Source organism: Euprymna scolopes, chromosome 17 (assembly GCF_053919585.1).
Source record: "Euprymna scolopes isolate OS-2025 chromosome 17, ASM5391958v1, whole genome shotgun sequence".
NCBI classification, from domain to species: domain Eukaryota; kingdom Metazoa; phylum Mollusca; class Cephalopoda; order Sepiida; family Sepiolidae; genus Euprymna; species Euprymna scolopes.
Window position 1 is genome coordinate 68,303,302 of NC_136498.1, and position 21,393 is coordinate 68,324,694.

Consider the following 21,393-nt stretch of genomic DNA (forward strand, 5'->3'; position numbering starts at 1 on the left):
ACATGCTCAGCTTGCATGAGATAGTTCCTGATTGACCAGGCAGAAAGGAAGTTGAATGCTTGCAGAAATCAGTGCTAAGCTTAGAAACTGAGCACATATTCAAGATTTAATGGCAGCTCATTGCAAGTGTGTCACATGTAGTGGTGTGACTGTTACAAGTATAGAAGGCTAATACAATTTGGGATTTTGTAAATCATTAAAATGTTTGGAAGGAATCAATCAGAAATTGTGCATTGGGTATCAATCAGAAAGTGATTCTTTTAGATTTTTTTTAGCTTCATTTTCTTATGCTGAAACTACCAGTGAAATTAAAATCTAAAGATCATAACGAAAATAGACCAAGTGGATGAATACAACAAACCTGTAGCACTGATGGCTTCTCAATGTCAATACACCACCCAACTAGCTTGTCATAACTATCCCATGCCATTACTATGTAACATGGTACACATTTACACATGCATTAACATGTAGACACTCAGAACCCAACACATTGGAGCAGAGTATGTCACAAGGAACTGAAGAAAAGTACAGAGTGAAATGATAAAATTGTCGCCCTAGAAAAGATCAACATGATTCCATGTCCATTTGATGAAAATGTTTTTTTTGTTTTTTGTTTTTTTTTTTTGTTGGTTGCAGACCATCTACTAGTTGGCGAGTTGTGTACAAATTCCAAAAGCGATAGGAGGCTTCTGTCATGTCTGAAAGTGACAATGTTCAACGAGCAAAATTGGAAATTTGCTGCTGTAGAACTCCTGCTCTCCACCGAACCAAGTTATGACAGCAGAACCATTGCCAGCACTCTCAACTACATCGCTGCAGTTCCACAATGATGAAAACAGTTTCCAGCCATGGTCTGTAGTGTGGTTTCAAGCAAGGTCCCCATCTTTGAAGTTGGCTTGAAAGTCAACACCAAAGTGTACCTGGATGTGCTGAAGACAACTCTTTATGGAAGTAATGAAAGGTTTTGCTGAGGAATTCACAAAGGCAGTTCATGATGTTGCTGTTCAGATCAGCTCACAATTAAACATGTGACAAGCGGTGTGCACACATAGGAAGTGTGAACAGGTGACCTAGAAAGTTTTTTTTTTTTTTTTTTTTTAATTGCACATTCGTCAAGACGACCCACTAAATGGGGTTTCATGGGGACCTTAATTCACCGTCAACATTGTCTTTAATGTAAAAGGTCTAGTATTACGAATCTGTTATACAATATTATCAGGGAAATAATTTTATGTGAATTTAACATATCAAATAGTTAATTTGGTTTTAATTTGGAATTGAACATTTGATTGAACGTATTTATATTCTTCTAAATTTGATATCCAACTCCGAGCTGAGAATGTTAAATCGCTCTATTTCTATATTACGGATTACTAAAGTTTAAAATTTCCCAAAAAAAAAAAAAAAAAAAGATACACCCAATTCTTAGCACGGGATATCCTTAGTGACTTATAAATAGAATTTTTTTTTTATTTATTTAGAAGTTTTTAAATCATGTTTCGTACTTTTATTGTTACTTGGATTTTTATAAATCTAATACCGAACACAGAAATCTTTAAATCATCTTTAATTTTAAAACTAATGGCAAGCAAAATGGCTTGCTGGTCAAGTAAGACACTTGAGGTTAACTGAACATTATTCTTTAATCCTAAAACTGAAGGTTTATGTGAGTATTAGCTGCAGCAGTTGCATCACTACTGTAGTAGAAAGATAAGTGTCCACTAACCATTTAAGGTACTTACAATCCTCAGATAAAGATGAATTTGTTCATAGACAGTACGAATATTGCCAAGAGAATTTGGACAACGAATCAGATTTCCTGGTGATGGAATGTCGCTTAGCCATGAAAGGGGCATGGAAGTTAGTTACAGGGGTTCTGAGTGTTCGGTTTATGAACAAAGTAGCTTAGTAGAAAGTATAGCAGAAATAGTAAGTGAATAAATAGTGCTCACATTGAATGGGAGGACTGCCGAAGATAAATGATACGGTCAAACCCCAATATTACTGGTGGTGCTGGAATGTAATAAAACAGGACAATGCAATAATTGTTGCATAATGTTATCTGATTAAGTCGGGTGCACGGATAATGCCTCTGGCTGTTTGGGTCTGGTGTCAACCATAATTGTCTCAAATAATCTTGTGACAAGTAGCTGAGCAGCTAAGAGGCAAATGGATTGTAGGATTAAGCTACAAGTTATGCTAACTAGTTTAGTCAAGAATTTTGGAGAGGAAAACTAGTTTAGTGTGAAAATATATCAAAGAATACAAGAGAAATATTAATGATATGATAGGTAAGGAGGATCAAAGGTTGTGGAAGAAAATGAAAAAGGAATGCATAAAAAAAACTCATACAACTGAAAAAGTAACAAAAGAATCTTGGAATGCAACTAACAGGAAAACATCTATTAGGAGATATAAATCATAAACAACAATTTTTATTGCTAAAAGAAAAAAATATCCTATTTAAGTTTGGGGAAATTAGCAACACAAGACCAACCAACATCAAAGACTGTTTAGTGGAACTTGGTTTTGATCTTGTCTCGATTTAACTGGCAATTTAATATTTTAACATTCAAAAACTAACTTTAATCTTGGACAACCAAGCTTAAACATTTTGGCACAGATTTAGTGAAATTCCTGAAAGTACAGAAACTGCATTCTTGTTATTTAAACAGTTAACTGAATTTTTTCCTTTCAATGTGTTAAAACGTTTTTAAATATTTAGAAAACTATGTTGGAACTTCTTTTTTTTTTACGAGAAAAAAAAATGAACAAATAAAAAGGGAAATTCTGACAAAGAAAAAAGCTAAAATGAAAAGATCAAACAAACTGTACTCTTAAGACATTTTATCTGGACTTACTTATCCATGGGTTTTGTTTGTTTGAAATTTTAAGGGTTTTTTTTCTTGTTTTCTTTTATTACCTCATTGTGGATTTAAATTTTTATCTTTTGCATTGAAAGATATATAATGTAGTCATTGCAAATGACCAAGTCATGGCATGAGCATGACGTCACAATGGGATTGGAGGAAGAAGGGAAAAAAGGATGTGGTGCAGAGAAACTTTTAAGCATGTGTTAACATGGCAGTTTTTTTTTTTTTTTTTTTTTTAACCATGTGGAAGAACTTTTTAAACAAGATGTATAACTCATTTATCCTCCAAAAATTAAACGAGATTTTCAGATACCGTGGAACAAATTAGACATACCAGCTGGTTATAGCTAGACTAAGAAACTGTTTATTGACCTGGCAGGAGAAAAGCAGGAATGCGACCATATTGTCACTGGCTTGAAAAATGTGCCAGATCACGTGGTGTGGCAATGACCGTTAATAAATGCCTTTTCTTCCAACTGAAAAAAAAACTTGTGTCAAATTTCTTTCCTTTGTCTATGAAAATCTCCCAAAGAAACAATGTTGGGTCCATATTAACATGTAACTACCGCGTTACAAGTGAATTGAATGGAATTTATAAGCAACATAACTATAAATGTTTTATGCAAACTAAATAAAAAAAAAATAAATAAATATTTTTTATCAAGCAGAAACAAAGAATAAAAATAGAATAAATTCAAAAAAGTCCCCTGACGCTTGCTGCGGGTCTATCAGACTAATCAGTGAAGAGCGAAAATAATCACCTCTGCATGACTGGTGTGATGTACTTGTCCAGTTGTAAAATACACTTAAATATATTTTAATTTGTCCAGATTTCATATATATTATCATAGAATCATGATTTCAAAAGTATGTGTGGCGTTGTTGTATAAAGACAATGTTTTGGGAAATATTCTGTATTGGATATACCATTGTTATGTTTAAATTTGATTTTTATAAAAAAAAAAAAAAAAAAAAAAAAAAACTAGCCCGGATGTTTGGAGCTGTGTGTTGAACAAACAAAAAAAAGTGGTAGTAGGCAGGCAGGCGTGACGTCTTTGGTGGTGTCGTCTATTGCCAAACCGGAAGTGGTGAAAATTTAAATTAAGGCTATTCAATCGAAAAGAGGGGATGACTTTTGAAAATATCGGTGAAAAAAGCGACCCCCCCCCTGTAGAAAAGTGCCCAGTTGAGTATGAAAGAATTAATGTTTTAACCAATTTTTTTTATATTTGTCACCCAAAGGGTCGAGCTTCAAAACTATGCTGATCTCATGAAAATCCGTCACCTCTGTTGAAAGTTTTAGGCAGACATACATACATACATATATGATGAGATCCCTGGCGACACCAGATGATCTTGCTTTTCAAATAGAGGAAGAGAAGATGGGAGAGGATGAGGTATGGTTAGGGGGTGCCACGCTGACACTTGGTCAAGGTAAAACAGATGTTTATGAAAAATGTCCAGAAGAAATAAAATAATTCAATGGGAAATAAATAATTATCGCTTATCACATCAGTGCTGGGGTGGGGTTTTTAAGAGAAAGACAAACGAGAATTGACATCTATCAACAACGAAAAGGTTGTTTTTAAAACCTCTGAGCGATGTGGAAGACAGCTGGGGTGACTAATAACTCCTAATTACATGATAAGTTAGTTGGACAGATAAATAAATAAATTGAACCTAGGGAGAGATATGGTCATTAATGAGGGAGAAGGTTCGGGACAAAAGAAAGAGAGAAGGGGAGTAAATTAATAGGGAACGAAGAGAAAGGGAAGAGAAAAGAAAGAATAACTCCAAAAAGGTAGAGGGAGGAATTTCTGATTTGATAAAAACGATTGGCTTTTTAGAGTTAGAGTCCTTTTTACTGACTGGCATCAAGACGTCCACATCGCTCTCACCCCACCTGGGGGGGGGGACACGAAACATCATAAGAGCTAAGTTGAAAAGCTCTTGTTCTTAGCTGGGAAATTGATTAGTGGAACTTGAGTATGCAACCTGCATCATGAAGCTTGAATCAAAGAACTCGACTAAACAAGTGTAAAACGATTTATGAATAATTATTTTGTTTCATTATATAAAAATGTCCCAGAGTTTTTCCTTGTTTCTCGATTTGCCAGCCTGAATGAAGATGCAGTTTATTTCAGGTATGCCCTGACGCCAGATGATGAAGGAGACAGACTGGATCCAGCACAAAGCCAGAGTGATGGCCAAAATCGACAATGTTGCCACACGAACTTGGGGTCATGCACATTTCGCGTGCCCTGAGCAGCAGGGAGATATTTTCCAGTGACCAGTGAGAGTCTGGTCACCCTTGAGGGGTCCACCACTAGACAAGTAAGAATGTAGCCCTGCTGGGTTGCATCTATGGTCCTATGAGCTGGGAGCGACGAACACGGCCAGAAGTGCATCACAAGTATGCTCCAGTGAACCAGGATAGCGACGGATGCGGCCCGGCCCTCGGACGAGAGAAGGGTTAGGGTTATACATAGATTTAAACAGATAGGTGAGATTTATATTATAGATGTTTGATTTTATTATTTGTTTCTTACTACATTTCAAAACAAGATAAACAAAATATATTTAATCCACTGTATTTGTTCGTTTTTTGTTTTCAGATTTTGGGGGGTTATGTTGATGTTTTTAGCTTTAAGATGTCTCTCATTGAAACAATATCATAATTGCCAAACTTTCGCAAAAACACTAATCTAGCTGCAATGACTATCAACAGTTTCGCCTACTCACTGTCCGTGCCTAAATCTAAACATAAATTCCATAAACAAAACTTCTTCGCTTTCCAGCTGACTACAATATGACTATCTTCAAGTCCAATGTAAACAAGCTCTTGTCGAGTTGTCCTCCTAAATAGTCTATTTCTACCACTAGTAATATGCTGTTTTCTCAGCGACTACCGTACACTCATTAACCTTTATCCTTGGGTAGCTATCACGCTTTAATAAGTGGTGACTCCCATATAAAAAAAACTAAAAAGTTGAGGGTTTTTTTCTCGCTCTAGAGTAGCGAGTTTTGACAGCAGTGTGTTGAATTTAACCCTTGAAATTGTTAACTGAAAGAGCAGAATAGTTAACAATCTATTTCGGAATGTGTAAAATACTTAATAATTGATTATTTATACATAATAACCTTACCAGAGTTGAAAGTGAGTAAATAATGTCAACACTAATTATCATGATGAAAAGTGAGTATCTGTTCCTGCCTCCGGGAACTCTGATGATCACATCTTAAATATTGGTTGATATCTGATCCCTTGCTCCAAAACCACATAAAATTATTGGCCTGATTTATTCTTCTGTCAGGTTGTTGTTTGACTAACTACATTAGCCCATATCTCTGGCTGCTGAATAATACTACTTGGTCCAACCATTGACTTGATCATCTGTTCCATCTACAGCAGATAAATCATCAACTTGATTAGAATAATTTAACACTGCTACTTGATCCTAACTAGCCTTGAACTGAGCCTATTAACCAATGTCTCTTTTTTTAATCGTGATCTATTTGTTATTTCCAAGGTAAACTCCCCTTTTCAGCACAATCTATTTGTAATGTGGCCATTACACTTGAACTGTGTTTGTTATAGTTCAAACCTCTCTCGGACCCCCACGCAATCTGGTATCGTCGAAAGGGAACAAACAAAAATCAATTAATCTGACTCGACTTTTTTGTTTTAGCATTACTTTCCAAACAATGCCTGCTTCTTGTTTTTTTCTATGGAATATGTGCCTATAATAAAGATGGCTTTCCATGTGGTAGGGACATCTCCAGAAAAGATCCTAACTTACCCTATATGTGCTTCTGGCTTGAACTTGCTCACACTACTGCATTTATATTTACTCTCTATCGCCTCCACAACAGTGGAGTTGCTATCTTTAAAAACATATCTGAGAAAATTGACCAAGTCCTATCTGCTTATCCTTCAGCTAATATTCACGTATGTAGAGACTTCAATATTCACAATGCGGAATGGTTGACCCACTCAAATAAGACCAATGATGAGCGGAGGTTCTTTCATGATTTCTCCATTGCTTATGACCTCACTCAGATTGTACACGAACCCACCCGTGTGCCCGACACTGATGGGCAGTATGCAAGTCTCCTAGACCTTTTTCTCACAACCTGTCCTGAACTATGTTCAGTTTCTGTTCTGTCTCCTCTTGGATCTTCTGACCACTCTGTTGTATCAATTAAGATGAAAATGAAATGTAATAAGTCTTCAGATGTACCTCTCCATCGTACAGTATATCGATACACTATGGCTGACTCGGATAGCTTCCGTACATTTATATCGGATCTACCTCTGCATTCCATGTTTAAAAAGGATGTGTCCTCTATAGTATAAGACCTGACGGAATCGTTAATTGTAGGTATAGACTGTTTCATACCCTCAAAAAAGTTCCAGCAAAACCCTAACAGCCAGCCATGGTTCTCTCCATAATATGCTGCTGCCATTGCGCACAGAAATCACTTTTTCCATTGCTTCCAACGTAAAAAATGTATGGAGATTAAGCCGCTTTCAGGACTGCCAGCAACCATTGTAAGAAAGTAATAAAGAACGCTAGAGAGTTGTATGCTCAGTTCATTAAGTCCAAAGTAGCTGAGCATCTTGAACAGAAGCATGTTTTCTATCTCAACTATCATCAATGGACCTGAAGTAATCTCGTCAGCATCAGACAAAGCCAAACTCTTTGCCAAGAACTTTGCAGCTAATTCTACCCTTTGCGACCAAGGCCGACAACCCCCAATATTTCCTCCTGTATCAGAAAACATGCTATGTGATATACAAATATCTGTACATGATGTTGCCAAGCTAATCAAAAACCTTGATTCCAGTAAAGCAACTGGCTCTGACGGTAATCCAATTATAGTACGCAAAAACTTCAATGAGAACTAGTGCCCATACTTACAAAACTGTTCAAACGTTGTCTTAAGGAGAATTGCTTCCCATCACCATGGAAAATCTCATCAATATGCCCTGTATTTAAGAATTCAGGTGATCGCTCATCCCCCTCTCAGTACAGGCCAATAAGTCTCCTGTGCATCATGAGCAAGTTGCTGGAATCTGTGTTAAATACAGAAGTAGTCAACCATCTTAGCAAAAATAACCTTCTTAGGGACACACAATATGGTTTCCATTCTCCTAGATCTACAGCAGATGTGCTTACAATTATATCTCATAGGATTAATGAATCTCTTGACGGAGGCAACCTTTCTAGGGCGATTGCTCTTGACATATCTAAGGCCTTTGATAGAGTATGGCATGAAGGTTTACTTCACAAGATCTCTAGCTATGGTATAGCTGGAAATGTCTCCTCAATTATTAAATCATTTCTCTCTGATAGGTTCATAAGAGTAGTACTTGATGGGCAAAAATCAGAAGCTCACAGTATTAATGCTGGAGTCCCTCAGGGGTCCATCCTGGGCCCAACTCTTTTCCTGATCTACATTAATGATCTTCCATATCATATCCTTTCATCATTCGTAGACATTTATACTGATGATACTACCATCTATGGTAGCACATCTAAGACATTAAATGACCAAGTTCTCTCCGATTCTCTCTCCTCTGATCTTGAGCACGTGGTACAATGGGGAAAGGAGTGGCTGGTTACTTTTAATGCATCTAAAACCAAGCTTCTATCTTTACATCATCAACGTTCTGTTCTCCATCTGACATCAATTGAAATGAATGGCTCTCGTCTTGGGGAGGCTCTATGTTTTGACAAGCTTCTGGGCTTCACCTTTACTCCTGATCTTAAATGGAACACATACATCAAATCTGTTGCCAAGGCCGCTGGAAAAATGATGGGATCTGTTGGATTGTGTAGTGGACTTTCGGTCAGCATTCAAGTTGTGGATAACTTGACAAAGACTAAAGTTACTTCTCATGAAAGAGGAGAATTATTTATGGCACAATGGGAGATTCCATTGTGCACACATGGGCCAGTCTATTCTTTGGATTGTGATTGGCTGAATCACCTGATTGGATATGCTTGTACATAAATACAAGCCCTCAGTCCAGCTCAATCTGGTGTCTATCTTGTGCATAAGCTGGACTCTTGGTAAGTGTTGCTGCTATTATTATTATTGTTGTTGTTGTGTGTTATTGACTAACACAGTTCTTTTGATTATTCTACATCTCCCCTCTTCCCCCCCCCCCACGAGTAGGCTGGGTTGTAGTAGTGTAACCTGATTCTAGGCGGTATAAAATTAGCCAACCAGTTAGCCTATCTGCGCAGGCAAGGTATGTGTGATCTCCAATATAAAAAATATCCATGACGATTTGTTGGAATGGCCACTCTGGGGATCGTGTTAGAATGATAGGCTCCCTTGGTTGACTAGGTGCGATGGTTGAGCATACCATGCAATTCGCCCTAATACTGCGGATTGAAGCATCCATCCCTGGCCAGTACACCGATTCGTTGGCACGTGCTTTCATGCCGACTACTCCTTCGTGTGCAGAATGCAGGCAGTGTAGGACCTTTTTTCGTTGTGTTTTTGGGATGACGATCCTTCGATCCAACAATACTAGACCATTGTCAGTGCTAAGGCGGTGCCTCACCTCCCAATACTCACGGATTTCGGGCGCAGTGAGATTACGTGTTTTTGGGAAGCCTTGCTGCATTGTGTCTATTAATTTGTTATATTGTTGATCACCACGACCTGCTGACTGAATTAGGTCTGGTGATATCATGGCTATATTACTGCTGTCTGCAAATGTTGCTATTAAGGCTGTTGACTCTGTTATGTTGCTTATGTTGTTCGACTCCAGTATATCCATTTGAGAGGGTTTTGTTGGAAATACATCGAGGAGGGCTTGCACCATCGCCACTGGGTGGCGGGAAACTGCATCAGGGCCTCTGTGCCACTTCCCGGGGCAATGCTGTATGGTAAATCTGTATCTCAGGGTCTTTTCCTTTAGTCTAAAGAGCCGGGGGTTTTGGATCTTGCTCAGATCACGATCGCCAAATATCCCCTTCAGAGGTTCATGGTCTGTGACCACTATGTTTGGAGAACCCATGACGAACATACGGCATTTCTCCAATGCCCATGCTATTGCTGCTGCCTCACCCTCTATTGGTGCGTATCTGCGCTCAGCATCCGTGCAAAATCTGCTGCCGGCATATATCAGATGCCAATCTTCGGAACAGCAGATTGGGGCTTTTTCCATGGTACATTGGCAATGTTTTTGTAGGAGTAGGAAGCCCATTCCTTCCTTGCTCCAATCTGGAGCAAGGCAAGTTGCTCTGTCTTTGTCGAATGTTGCTACCCCCTTCTGGACTAGGTGAATTATAACTCGCTTGGAATCTTTGAATGCGTCTTCAAGGTTTTGATTCCAAGCAAATTTGGAGTTTTGTTTGACGAGGTCCCGAAAAGGCACCATAACTGGACCCAGTGAATATGCCCAGGCTACTTGGTTGACAAGCCCAAACCATGATCTGGCATCAGTAATTGTCCTGGGACTGGAAAATCCTGTATCGCTTGTATCATGGACTCAGAAGGGGTCACTCCTGAAGAAGTTATCTGGAGGCCTCCAAATTGTACGACATCCTGACAGAATTGGAATTTGTCGGTGTTGAGCACAATTCCATTCTTAGCACATTGGAGCAGAAAATCGAAGGTATGATAAAAAGCTCCCTCAATGCTAGAGTCATATAGCAGGGTATCGTCTACTATCTTCACCTTGCGTTGGATATCTTTTATTATCTCATCGTATCTGCGAGTGTAAGCATCCCCAGATGCGACATATCCTTGAGGCATCCTAAGATACATGTATCTTCCCCACTCAGTTATGAAGGTGGTTAATGGTTGAGATTCTTTGTCTAAGAGAATCGAGTGGTATCCATCAACAGCGTCTAGGACTGTTTTCTTTGTTCTAGGTGGCACTTGCAGTGCCAACTGGAATGGCGACCCAGTATGGTGGGTTTCTCGCTTGCATTGAGAGTTAAGGTGTTGGTAATCTATTGTTCTCCGTGGATTATCATTCATAGTACTGCACCAATCAGTAGGCATACCCATGGGTACTGGAGCTATGATACCTTTTTCTACATCCTTCCAAAGGGCTTGTCTTACTGGTTCCTTGAAGTGGAAGGGTACAGGAATTGGGTTATGCCTGGCTTTAGGGATTGCTCCCTCTTTGAGGTGAATGTGGGCAGCTGGGCCTGACATGGCTGGAAATATCCCATCTTTGTTGAATGTCGTTTTGGCAAACTTTTCTAGGAGCCAGCTCTTAAGTTTGCCTATGTTATCTTCTGTTGCGGGAAAAGGGAGGTTTTTGGGGTGATTTGGCAATTGATCTACACACTTTTTAGACTCAGTGTCTACCTCTTCATGTACGTCTGCTAAAGGGTTTGGAAAATGTTTGTGCAATATTCCCACATCGATGCAGGCTGCTCTGCTGAGATAAAGCCGTTGTATGCCCTTGCATATGTAGAGGGCTTGTTTAGTTGTTTTCCCTCTGACCACAAACTCAACTGGTAGCCAACCCTGACACATGAGTGTGAAACCTCCAACTGTTCGTATGATCTTTCTTGATTGGACAAGACTAATCTCTGTGAGGCCCATTTTGATTAAATGCTTTGGTCCCCCAAGACAAATGGCGGCACCACTGTCGGGAAAAACCTTTAGCGTTGTACTACAACTCCTAGGGATATTGACAGCTTGTCTGGGATCTGGTTTTGGTGAGAATGGGATTACTGATGCATTTATTTCAGTTAACAGATCACCTTCTTTAGTCATAATGGTGCCCCTCATTTGATCGAATGTCAAGTTATCCACAACTTGAATGCTGACCGAAAGTCCACTACACAATCCAACATGGCGCTGCGAACAGGATTCGAGACAGAAGATTGGGAAGACTATTTCCTCAAAGCAGGCATTGCTGCCGATTCCGCCAAGAGCTACGCTGCAACTATCGATCCAATAGATATCTCACTGCTGATGCAATTCTCTATCTATATAAGAGCCAGGTACGTCCAAGGATGGAGTACTGTTGCCACATCTTGGCAGGAGCTGCTAGAAAGAACTTGTCCTGCCTCGTAGGAGATGTCCTTTTCTCTTCCCTGCAACCTTTATCTCACAGAAGAGATGTTGCGAGTTTGTCTCTGCTTTATCGTTATTTTCATGGCACGTGCTCGACTGAGCTTCAGTCTATGGTCCCCCCCTCGCCAAACTTTCACAAGAAACACTCGTTTAGCTGAAAACACTATCAATAATTCCCCCCACTCTTTATCTGTGCCTAAACTTAAACATAGATTCCATGAGTGCCTAAACCTAAAGATAGATTCCATGAACAAAACTTCTTTCTTAGAACTGCACGCCTGTGGAATTGTCTTCCATTGCTGACTACAATATGGTTGTCTTCAAGTCGAACGTAAGCAACTTCTTGATGAGCCATTCCACTTAAGTTAACAAATTTACCAAATTTCCATTACTAACGATTACTATATTGTCCAATTGACTACTGTACACACTCTTAACCCTTATCCTCGAGTGGTCTCTGGCCTTGATAAGTGGTTTTGCCTATGTAAAAAAAAAACAAAAAAAGAAACTGTTCATTTTGTCTACTATGAGATTAACGAAACCCCATCGACACCAACTTAAAAGTCTCTCAGCGCCACTGTAGGAGCCACATGTCCATCCATTTCTCGTCACGTCCATTTTCTTCAGCGTGGACATTTTTGTTTCACCCTACCTCGTGGTGTCCTTTTTTCTTTTTCTTGTTCTGCAAACTTGCACACACTTCCTAATTTGTATATGTGCTTTTTTTTGGCTACTGCTAATATTTTTGCAACCCAGCTATCTTACAGCTGTTGATATTTTCCCACATGCTCATACATGTTCTGTTACATATTTGCAAGAGCATAAAAAAGGCCAAAATTTGGCCTCAAAAAGGCCAATCTGGCAAGCCTTAGAAAGGCCAAATTTTCAGAATAAGATGGTGGCCTTGATTATTATACATTTTGTCTAATAAAAAATGTTGAAAAAATAATAAAAATTAAATTTTTGTTTTTTTTTATTTCAGCCTTAGGGTCTAATAATATGTTTTATATAAAAATAAATAATTTTTACAAATTTTTGTCCATCAAATAATTTACACCGTTGAAATACACATTTGTAAAAAAAATGTTTATACACCGACTATTCATTTTGCCCGCACATAGTGATATTCGTTCTCAGCAGACTTGAGAACTTTTCAAGTCGTCATTGGTAAATGTGCCAGTAGCTGACCTTAATCGGGGTTGCCAAACTATAATAAGCCAAATCTTCCAGAAAAAAAGGCCAAAAAAAAGGCCAAAAAAAAAACTGATAACTGTAGCTACATTTTTGCAAACAAAAAAGCCAAATTAAAAAAACAAAGAGTGTGTTTGTAAATATATAAATATTTATATAGTTTTCACGTCATTATTGTTATTTTTTGTGTGCTTGTGTAGATTGGTGATGTCTTAAACTGACGTATTTCATATATATATATTTATATATTGAAGAGTTTAGCTCCTAAGTATTTTTATCTTTTTTATTATGATTTTTTCTGAAAACAAAAAAATATGTAAGTTTATGAGAAAAAATATTTTGCATCAATTATCTTTATTTTATTCAAAATTATTTTTTCGGAAAAATAGCAAAATATGCAACTAATTCTACTGCTTACCCTAACAACCACTTACAAAGCAGCACACACATACCAACTTGGAACTGCAATCCTTAACTATAATGGCTCTTACAACTTTTGTAAATGATGTATATGATAACCAATTCATGCAGGAGTAAGAAATGATGGTATCACAACTTTGCGAGAAGTTGTCTGCCAATTTCGAAATGCTTCAATGGCTTGCGAAGCGTCAGTTAATAACCAATTCTAAGACATGTGAAGTCTGTAATTTACCATGCAGATTGCAACACAATTCACAGTCCATTGATGGATGGACATGGCCATGTAAAAAAGACAGATATCATCGGTCAATGCGGACGAACACTTTTTGGGGGAAAAGTCGAAAGCATGACGTTATTACATAGAAAAAAGATGAATGTGATGGTGGAAGGAACTGCAAATTGACACAAAAGTATTTTGAATAAAAACAATGAAATTGTTGCCACAAAATAAGTTCGTTTTATTTCGTTAAATAAACTTCCATATTTTTTTTGGAATAATAATTAAAAAAACGCAAATATTTGGGAGCTAACCTCTTCAATTTAGTTCAGAGTTAACATCTTCAAGATAACCATTAATAATAATAATAATAATAATGATAATAATAATAGCATTAATAAAGAAAATGTTCAATGTTATTAAAAAAAGGTCAATTTGTGTTTTTTCCGCCTTTCACATTCACCTTAATTTGATGACATTCATAGGTTTTCGAGTATTCTGAAAACGAATAACACATGTAAAATTGTTACTGACAAATAGTCTTACAAAACAACATGTGCTTGTGCGTTGTTTGGCTTGGAAAGCAGAGCGTTATTACATACAAACTATTTGTTAGCGACAATTTTACATGCGGTATTCATTTTCAGAATACGCAAAAAGATACAAATGTCATCAAATCATATGGGAAAGATAAAATAATTAACAAATAAACTTCGTATTTTTTTTATTTTGTTCTGTTTTTTTTTGGGGGGGGGGAATCTTAATAAAAAGACGCAAATATTTGGGAGCTAAACTGTTGAATATATAAATATACAGGGTGGCCCATAAGTCACTTTACATTTTAAAAATTCTTTGGAAATTTTTGGTATGGATAAGTTTACAACAGAACAACGAGTAAAGATAATTGAATTTTACTTTGAAAATGTACTGTCAATTGTTGCAACACAAAGATCTTATATGTGCCATTTCAATGTTCGACATCCTCCTAGCAGGCCGACAATAATGAACAGTGATGCGTTTTCAAGAGCGGGCTCTGTAAATGATAGATCTAGACATGGACGCGGTCACTCAGTACGTACAACTGAAAATGCTGAAGAAGATGTGAGGCGTAGCAATAAAGAGAACCGGGTCAAGATCAAAGTGTAGTATCTGTTCTTCAGATCTACACTTCAATTTCTTGTTCTCTGTTAGTGGAGGAGAAATCCTTCACGACTGAGACAATTTTTGTTTTTGTTCCTTTTCTCCACATTAAAAAAACGACCCTGGTGTCTAACTCTGTCCCGTGGGGAGGCATTGTAAATAGGAACAATAAAGAGAACCCAACCACATCCCCTTGAAAGCATTCTCAAGAACTTGTTATCTCATGGAGTTCTCTACAGCGCATCTATAGGGACTTGCACATGTATCCTTACAAGGTTCAATTAGTGCAATCTTTACAATCACCAGACTTTCAGAAATGTCTAAATTACACTCTCAGGTTTCAGGAAACTGCAAGAAATGACAATGAGTTTATTTACAAGTTGATCATGAGAGATAAGGCTCATTTCCATTTGAATGGGTATGTCAATAAGCAGAATACCGGATTCTGAGGCATCAAAAATCCACACCAAGTTCATGTGAATCCAATGCATCCAATTAAAGTCACAGTATGGCATGGAGTAACCTTAGAAAGGGTTATTGGGCCTTTCTTTTTTGAAGATGTAAATGAAAATGCTATGATTGTAACTGCTGAAAGATATAGAGATATGCTAGTGAATTTTGTTCAACTTCAGTTAGCAAACATGCCAGGGTATTGATGGCAACAAGATAGAGCAACTGCATATACAGCTAGAGCCACAATGCAGTTGTTAATTGTGATGTTTCAGGGTCCAAAAATCTCTCAAAATTCCGATTTTGAATGATCTCCTCATTTACTTGATTTGACAACAGCAGACTTTTGGCTTTGGAGTCATCTTAAAAATAAAGTGTATGCAAATAAGCCTCGAACCATCCAAGAACTTAAGGCAAACATACGATAGGAAATTCTTTTCCTACAACCTCTGATGTGTCACGCAGAATAGCTTAGAAAGAGCTTGACCTTGCAAAATCAAGAATGGAGGCTACTTAAGAGTGTTGGAATTTTTTTGTACCAATAATAGTGCACCCCCCCTGTTTACTTTTATTATATTTTTTATTCTGGTTCTTATATTTGATTTTCTGTATTTCGTATCTTTTATGATTCTTAGTTTCGTATATTTTGGGTTCGTACGAAACTCCCTTTAATTTAAAGAAAAAGAGCAATACTAGCGCCCGACTCTCTCTTTAACACGGTAAGTTTGGGAAAAGGTGTTATAAATAATAAACTAGACAAAATGCTATTAAAAACCACCGAATATATGTCAAGTTATGTCACGGTAACATATATTGAGCGTATTTCTAACAGTATTTTGTCTAGTTTATTATTTATAACACCTTTTCCCGAACTTACCGTGTTAAAGAGAGAGTCGGCCGCCATTTTGAATTTTCCAATACATCGCCGATGTATTACATCGGTAAACACTGTATGTTTTTCGAGCTGAATAAACATGTTACATTGAATAAAAACACGAAAATTATATTCAGTTTGGTAGAAAAGTAACTTATCTTGCCTTTGATAACATTTATTTGTTATATATTTGTTTTTTGACAACTTTTTTGAATCTATGTGTACAGTAATACAAACCCGGGGCAGTTATTGAACACGTTTACCTCGTCATTTTAAAGTTGAGGTGGAAAGAAAGTAAAAATTTATCGCAAAAACAATCTGCTCGTTTACATTTCAATGTTGAAATTAACATTTTCAATTCGGATTCAATTCATTTCATCTCGCGTAATCTTCTAAGGGAAGTAACTCGTGTGACCGGATGCTGTCGTAACTAGTGAGGATTCCAACATGGCGTCACCCCCAGCAACATGTTGTTTACGTTGGGGCGTGAGGTAATAAAACTTTTTACTTTTGTACCAATTACAGCCTTTCGTAAAATATCTCTATTTTAATTTTAAACGGATCGATTCTTCCGTATGTATCCATTTTTACGTCGCTATTGTGTTTTTTTTTTTTTTTTTTGTATTGTTTGCCTCTACGGAGGTGTTGCTAACGTCACTTTTAACGGACTTTTCCAATGTTAGTTTAAATTTCAATAAAGTAAAACCTAAATGTATTTTTTAATTAAAAGTTGAAAGATAGCGAAGTAGCAGAAGAGTTTAACATAGAATTTTCAAAGTTTTTGAAATGTTCAACGACTTGGTACTTTTTTTTTTATATATATAAAGTTTTCAGAAACCGGAAAAACAAAATTTAACTTTGTAATTGTTTACTTTAAAGTTCTAAACTCCATTTTGGCCAAAACCAAAAAGTCAAAATAGTGACGTTAATATTAATTTGGTAAAAGTATATCATCTCGCTGCGAATTTTTTCTTCGTCAGCAATATAAAAACAAACACTTCGGTACTTCTACAGAATTTGAACCGAATTGTTTTTTTGGTGCTAATGCAGAGAGTATCCACGCTATTTTTTAAAATCGTATTTCCAAGTTTAATTAAAGTTTTATATGTTTTTTTTTATTCAATTCTTAGGTTAAAGTACAGAATGGGTACAAAACACCCCCTCTCCATGTTAAGAACGGCTTTTTAAATAATAACGTTATTATTTCAGCACGGATCACTCTCTGCATGAGTACCGTTTTGTTTTTTTTTAATATTTATTTATTCATTTATTTTTAATCTTAATTCGGCCAAAGTCGGTTTGGTTCGGTTTAGATTCTGGGTGTGTGTTTACATTGGGGATCGTTTATTCCAAAATTTAGGAAAAATGATTCAGTAGAAAAATAATTACAAGTAAAAATTATCGAATTGTCAAGTTTTATCATAGGCTTTAATCTGGAAGAGCGAGAACGAGACTAATCCAGTATTTCCCGTGTCTTAAATTGAATAAAATCAAGGGACTGCCATTTTTAAACCAAACTTAATTGTGGATGATTTTCCATACATCTAGCACATCTACTGAATCATTTTTGTTAATATTTGAAATGGCAGACCTGAACGAGACACCCCCCTCCATATATTAGTGTCCAATCAATAATAATCCACGGAAAAAATTGCAAAAAGCCGAAAGCCGTTCTTAACATGGGGAGGTTGAGGGTGTTTATTCTGAAAGCCGTACTTAGCATGGAGAGGTTGGAGGTGTTTATTCTGAAAGCCATTCTTAGAGGGGGGGGGGAGTCGTGTTCAGGCCCACCTTTTAAATTTATACTAATTTCACCAAATTATGCAATAATGTTTTCACCTGAAATGCGTTGGTTTAAAAGATTAGCAATCCAAACAAAGACCAAATTCTGTTAAATGCTATTGCAGAGGGGTGAAAGGATGTGAAGGTACCAATTGACTGTACAACTAAGAAAAGCAAAAAGGCAGCGGCAATAGCAAAAAAGGATGACAAACACAAATGTTTGGTGATATGATGATAGATGATAGGATATCATGATTTATTGTTTACCTGAAAAAAGGGTAAAATTGTCGGCAATGAATCGAAGGATCATCCAGAGCAGAATGGCCATCTCATGGAGTTGAGATTCTTGCATCCCTTAGGTAGGATGTGCCTCAGGTTGATCCGAATAGTATAGATGAGGTCTGATGTTGGAACTGGTAGCCGGACATCAGTGGTCACTGGAACGAGTAGTCAAGATGTCAGTGGGAACTGGAAATTGGTAGCTGGACATCAATGGGCTGCAGGAACTGGTGGCTAGAAGTGTCGGAGCTGCAGGAGTAAGCTGGAGTAGCCAGAAGCTACAGGAATGAGTTGGGGAGCAGGTGGAGGTGCTGCAAGAGTTGCTGGAAGTTACAGGAGTGAGCTGGAGAGTCACTGCAAAAGGGAGTCGCTGGAAGTGAGCCGGGGTTGAACTGGAGTGGCAGGCTATGAGGGGGAGTTCCAGGAGGCTAGCAACAGTAGAGTGTGCATCGCATTCTGCCGCCCCTGGTCCCCATGGCGACTAGGAATGCCGAGTTAATAAGAGTCAAGTTAAAATGGGAGTGTTACTCGCTCCCAGGCCGAACTGAAGACTTGCTGTGAAAGCCGTTAGCTTTACGAAGAGCTGTTCAACTACAGGCTCCACGGTCAGTGATAGTGCTGATAATTTCACATGGTATTACTTACAGTTAAAAGTGTCTTTTATGGAAATGAGACAACGAGATGGGGGTTCCATTCTATATTAATAAACAAACTTTATTTGCTATCTTTGTTAGTAGAGTGAACAAGAGAGAGAGACGGGTTAGTAGGTTGAAGTGTTGTTGAGTAAAGATAGAATTAATATATTGCCGGCTTGTTGAAAAGAGAATAGTTCAGTTCCATTTACATGTGTTTATAGCTAGTAGCCATCGGTCCGAAGGAAACCAGTTAAAAGAGAAAGACAAAGGGAAAAGACTTCAGTGTGTTTACGTATGTAGGAGCGTGCGTCCGATAGTACAGACAGGGCAAAAGATTAGTGTCTCGTGGTAGTAAGAGTAGGTGTGTGTGTGTGTGTGTGAGTGTATGGTCTTTAGCAGGATAAAGAATGTTTGTTTGGGTACTGCACATGGAAATAAATGGTAGTTAGAAGAGAGCCATTGTTAGTTTGTAGTACTCATGTTTGTTCGGGGGCCAAAGGCTCCCGGCGATGTGTACTGCTGGGCTTAGCAGCAAGAAAGAGAGGAAGAGGGTTTCAGATTTCACCTTTTATGTACTCTGTCACATGATTGAGAGCTGGCTTGTGATTGGACAAGCCAGGAGGAAATGGATTTCAAATCTCAAATTGGGAGAAGTAGCTCCTGCCTGTATTTGTAGCGAGTGTTGGCTGCTACACTTTGGTATTTATTAACTGTATTTATTTTAATCTAGGTTCAAAATAATAGTCTTTTGTTTTTATTTAGTTGGTGAAAGATGAAGTTTTGCGTTTTGTCGTTGTTGAAGAAAAAATTATTGCTATTTTTAACCTACGTGTTTGTGACATATTTCCAAGAGTGTCGGATTTCTGCTGATGGCGTATTTGCATTTGTTTCATTCTAATTGTAAACAACAGAGTGGTAACATGAAATTACGACAAGACTCCATTAATCAAACCACTAATTCTAAGTCTGAAGTGGCTAATTCTGACTTAGAGTTAGTGGTTGGTTAATGGAAGGCATTAATTTTGCCTATTGCTCATTTGGTTTTCATCAAATTAATGTTAATCTCGCTATGTTGAATTTTTTTATGCGGCTACTTAAGTATTACACCTAAATATAGTATGACTGTTAAACAGAAAATAGCAAAACGCCTTCATTGTGTACTTACTTGTGAGGGGAAAATACCATTCATCAAGATTTAGGGAAATTTATCCAGTAGTTTTGCTTTTCTAAAATAAATTCAACTTTTATTAGTATGCGAAAAATCATTATCATAATATTCAAGAGAGATAATTTCTGTTTGTTTTTTATTTTTGGCTTTTGACTCCATTTCAAATCTCCATTCTCTCACAGAAATATAATTATCTTCCTTGACTTTCATCTATATATCTATAAAAGTGAAATTGTCTGTGTGTGTGTCTGTCTGTGTATGTACATTTCCCTACCAAATTACTCTGTCAATTTTCAGTCTACAGACTCGAGATTTGACAAAAGGGGTATTGAGATTTGGGAAAATCATTTTAATCGGTTTTCGACCAGAAATTTTGGTGTCAAGGAGTCAAAGTTCAACAATTTGACATTTGAAAACTCTACCAAACTTCTCCGCCAATTTTGGGTCTAAACACTTATAATTTTAGATGTAGGTTACTTGGACATGGATCAAACTTTTTAATTTGATTTGATCCCAAAACAATAAATGTTAAGGGGTCAAAATTGGGGTCAAAGTTTTAACAAAAATGGACATCTCAGCCAATTTTTGGTCTAAATATTTGAAATTTTACATAAAGTGTATTCAGACATAGGGCAAACTTTTTAATCGGTTTTTGGCCGAAAATTTGGCTGCCAATGCATCAAAGTTCAAAAGATTTGACCTTTGCATTCTCTAGCAAACTATTCATCCAATTTTGGGTCTAAACATTTGAAATTTTACATAAAAGGTATTTAGACATGCAGCAGTTTTTGAGCGAAAATTTGGCTGCTAAAGTTGAAAGAGTTGACCTTTGCAGACTCTACGAAACTCGGGTCTAAATACTTGAAATTTTAGATGTAGGTTACCTGGACATGAGTCAAACCTTTTAATATATATATATATATATATATATATATATATATATAGAGAGAGAGAGAGAGAGAGAGATATGCACATAAAGTTATGAACAGTACATAGGGCCCGAGCAAAGCTGGGATGAACTGCTAGTAAACCAATAAAAGTGAAATTCTGTAAATAAAAACTAATCTACTGGATGAATTTCTGTTAATTTTGATGAACAGTATTTAAATTTTGTCACAAGTAAGTACATTATTACGTTTTTTTGCTATATTCTGCTTAAAACCTATATTCCATCTTGATTTAACACTGTAGAATTATTCTTTGGGATTTTAGTAATATGGAGTTCAGGAACTTAAAGTAAACATTAACAATTGCGGTAAAAATGCAGAATAGACATCTAAGAATTTAATGGAAATTCTAGAGTT

At 37.2% G+C, this 21,393-nt stretch overlaps 1 protein-coding gene across 2 annotated transcripts in view; it reads left to right on the forward strand.

Moving 5' to 3' along the window:
• Positions 1-16,617: 16,617 nt before the first annotated feature.
• The window catches only part of LOC145296773 (uncharacterized), a 221,461-nt gene continuing 216,685 nt past the window's right edge, over positions 16,618-21,393 (forward strand). The window contains exon 1 of one of the 2 annotated variants that reach the window (XM_080142828.1): positions 16,618-16,716. The gene's annotated coding sequence lies outside the window, so the exon portion shown is untranslated. Of the gene's footprint in view, positions 16,799-21,393 lie in introns of both variants that reach the window. The other variant, XM_080142829.1, reaches the window with a different exon arrangement.